Source organism: Acanthisitta chloris, unplaced genomic scaffold (assembly GCF_000695815.1).
Source record: "Acanthisitta chloris isolate BGI_N310 unplaced genomic scaffold, ASM69581v1 scaffold16278, whole genome shotgun sequence".
In the NCBI taxonomy this organism is placed as follows: domain Eukaryota; kingdom Metazoa; phylum Chordata; class Aves; order Passeriformes; family Acanthisittidae; genus Acanthisitta; species Acanthisitta chloris.
This window is the reverse complement of record NW_008685602.1, coordinates 54,772-58,646: the sequence shown is the minus strand read 5'-3', so window position 1 is coordinate 58,646 and position 3,875 is coordinate 54,772.

Genomic DNA, 3,875 nt, shown 5'->3' with positions numbered 1-3,875 from the left:
GTTGTCACCCACTGGTCGAGAAGGGAGCCCAGAGCAGAGAGCAGGAAAACAGAAGCTATTCCAAGGATGTTACACTCCTGGAGCAGTGACTGGAGAGGATTTATCCTTGATTTCAGCCCTGGGAATGCAGCACCAGAGGATGGGGAGAGCAGGAAGAGGGAGAGACTCACCACCACCTGCATCCAGAGCTTTTGCTGGATGAATCAGAGGAGTGGGTGGAGGTGGGAGCTCCAGCAGTGTGGACAGGCAGTGTCTGTGCCAGGCTCATCTCCACCTGATGATGCTTCTGCATCACCAGCTCTGCTCAGCTCCCCAGGGATGTGACTCAGTGCCCACGTCAGCCCCAGCTGGGCTCCCTCCGCTCCGTGGATTCTGAGCATCCCTGAGCCTCCTCCTGCTCCAGGGCCATGGATCCTGCACTGCCACCAGCCTCAGGCTCCTCTTCCCAAGCAGTTTTCCTCCAAACCCCTAAGGATGCTGGAATGGGCACAGCCCCAGCTCCTGGAAACTGATCCCACTGGAGCATGGGGAGCATTCCAAGCAGTCTTCCCACTTCAAACATCTCTTCCCAAGCAGTTTTCCTCCAAACCCCTAAGGATGCTGGAATGGGCACATCCCCAGCTCCTGGAGGCTGATCCCACTGGAGCATGGGGAGCATTCCAAGCAGCTTCCCTATTCCAAACATCTCTTCCCAAGCACTTTCCCCACTCCAAACACCTCTTCCCTCTCCTTTTTCTTACCTAATTCCTTGCTCTGCCTCTTCAGCTCACTCAATATTCCTTCCCCTTTCCTGCTTCCCAACTCCAGGCCAGTCATTTATCACCTTTTTTTTTTTTTTCCTTCCTTTCCAGTTTCCTCGCAGGGAAGAAGCAGCTGAAAAGAAATCCACAACCTTATTGTCTGCTTGTTTTCCAATACAGTGAATTTATTATATGTTGCAAAATCAGCATTCAGCTTTTTTTTTTTTTGCTTTTTTTGTCGTTTTTTTCTGGGTTTTTTTTTAGTGTACAAAAAAAGGACACTAGCTTTTAAGAAAAAAGATTAGGAAAGCTGAAGACTAGGCTGCCTTGAAATTGTAACATTTTGGCAAAGTGAAAAGCTCTTTTTTTTTGTTTTTTTGTAAACTCCAACTCCATGGCTCAATATAGTTTTGTTTTTTTTTTTTATCCACAGTACAATATTACAAAGTAAAACACAGTCTCAATAAGTTAAGATCATACTTAATCACCTAGAACTGGTTCCTAGTAACCCAAAAAAGCACAAAACTCCTTTTTTTTTTTTGCCTAAAGCTTTGTCATCTCTAAAAAGAGAGAAAATTTTAAAAAACCAAACTGAAAATAAAAAGGCAGATTGGACTACAATCCTTGAACACAAGTCTGAAAAAGAAAAATGAAGCAGGAAAATTGGTGGATGCTAATTGGGTCTCACAGTTTGAAATATTTTTCAGGGTGGGTTTTGTTAATTTTTTTGGGGGTGGTTTTTTTCCTCTTTTTTTTTTTTTTTTAATAGTCAATTTTTTCTTAGCTTTTCCAAGTTCCAGAATATACATGTCAATGTACACAATACCTCTCTGTATACAACTCTGTTTGCAAAAATATCTTCTAGCAGATGTATAAAGATTGAGATCCATTTCTTTTCCCCCTCCCTCCTCCCTCCCCGAGCAACAACAACACAAAAAATTCCCAAACCAGCTCCTTGCAAAAGATTCAGGAGCAGGAGAAATATTTCCATGGAAGAATTTACTCAGCCTGGGCTTGGAGTTGCTGCCTCCTGTGCCATCCTGAGCTCCAAGCTTGGAATGAAGTCCCACACCAAGGGAAAATTCAGCCTCAGCACCAGAAAAACTTGGAATTTGGGATGTGCAGCTCGTGGTTTTGCAGGGATGTAATTCCCAGCAGCATTCCAGGTGTTCCTGCCATCCCCTTCCAGCTCCCCCAGGGGAAGGATTCCCAACCTTGAGTTTGGACATGACCATCAATTCCTCCTCTGGAAACTCCTGGCAACAGCTCATGGAGCAGGAGGACACAGTTCTCCAAAGCTCTTTGCCTTGAGAATTCCAAGTGTTTTCCAGCTTTCCCTGAGGAGCAGAAGCAGCTGAGGCAGGTGGTGCTCAGGAGCTCATCCTGACTTCCAGGCTGGGGCTGGAGAGGAAGGATGGGAGAGAATTCCCAACAGCTTCCAGTTGTCCTGAGCTCCAAGCTGGGGCTGGAGAGGAAGGGATGGGAATGGAGAATTCCCAACAGCTTCCAGTTGTCCTGAGCTCCAGGCTGGGGCTGGAGAGGAAGGATGGGAATTTCCCACAGCTTCCCACTGGGAATGCCCTGGGAGGGTTCTGGGGATGGTCCCCAGGGATCAATCTCTCTTCCCTCAACCCTCAGAGAATTTGGGGTGAGGAGCAGTGGAAAAGTGTCTGAGCAGGGACACCAGTAACTGACCAGTAACTGAGCAGGGACACCAGTGGCTGAGCAGTGACACCAGTAACTGAGTAGTGACACCAGTAATTTTGAACAGTGACTGAGCAGGGACACCAGTAACTGACCAGTAACTGAGCAGGGACACCAGTGGCTGAGCAGTCACTCACCAGTGACTGAACAGTGACACCAGTAACTGTCCAGTGCCACCTGTAACTGACCAGTAACTGAGCAGTGACACCAGTCACTGACCAGTGACTGAGCAGTGACACCAGTAACTGGCCAGTAACTGACCAGGGACACCAGTGGCTGACCAGTAACTGAGCAGTGACACCAGTCACTGACCAGTGACTGAGCAGTGACACCAGTAACTGGCCAGTAACTGACCAGGGACACCAGTGGCTGACCAGTAACTGACCAGGGACACCAGTCACTGACCAGGGACTGAACAGTGACACCAGTAACTGGCCAGTAAGTGACCAGGGACACCAGTAAGTGACCAATAACTGCCCCCAGTGGCAGCCCAAAGGCCACAGCACCTCATCCCTCTGGCTGGCAGCTCTCCCCTGCAGCAGGGGATGGCAAAGCCCTGGCAGGACAGGGAGAGAGCTCAGAATAAAGTGACAAAGCAAAGCAGTTGGCCCTGGACACATGACAAGAAGGGAACTCTTATTACTATTATTATCAATATTTGTAAGCTTTTAAATGCAGCAGCTGGACCCACTGTGTGTTTGGGGGGCAGAAAAACCTCAAGGGCTCCTGGTGGGAGAAGTGTTTCCCTCCTTAGCTCTGTCATTCCTCTCCTTCAAAGGGTGAAAAGCTCTTCAGTGCAACCTCCAAGGGAAGGAGACTCCACAGGGAAGGAATCCTTTACTCTGAGATAAACAGAGGCAGGAAGAAGTCAAATCCCCCAGGCTGGCAGGATTAGAAAGGGGAGAGGGGAGAGAGAAAGAAAGGAATAGCAGAGTTAAAGGACACCTTTGTGCTTTTCTGGAGTGTTTCTCACACCCTGACCATACTCTCAAGTGTTTCCCCTTCAATCCAAGATACTAAAAAAAGATCAGGAAGCAAAAAAACTGTAGGGAGAAGTTTGGCTGGAGAAAGCAAACCAGGGGAAGGGACCCGTGTGGGAAAGCACCACCTGACTGCTCTCACACTGCTCCCAGGAGGATTTAGAGAGAGACAAAAACTTCCAGGAGAAAGCTTGGCACCCCCCACCCCCTCCTCTCCTGGAGCAGGGAAAACTCACTCCTCTGGCTGCCTATGTGCTGAGCTTGAGGAACACAGCAAGGGAAGAAGGGGCTGAAGCACTTGGCCTAAAAGGAAAAGGGAGGCACAGGTTTAGAAAAAGATGCTTTTTTTTTTCCTTTTTTTTTTTCGATACAAAAATAGACCATAGTCTCATTAGCAATTAATAAAATTGGCTGCCTTGGTAGAAAATTATCAAAGTCAAAGCCAGACAGG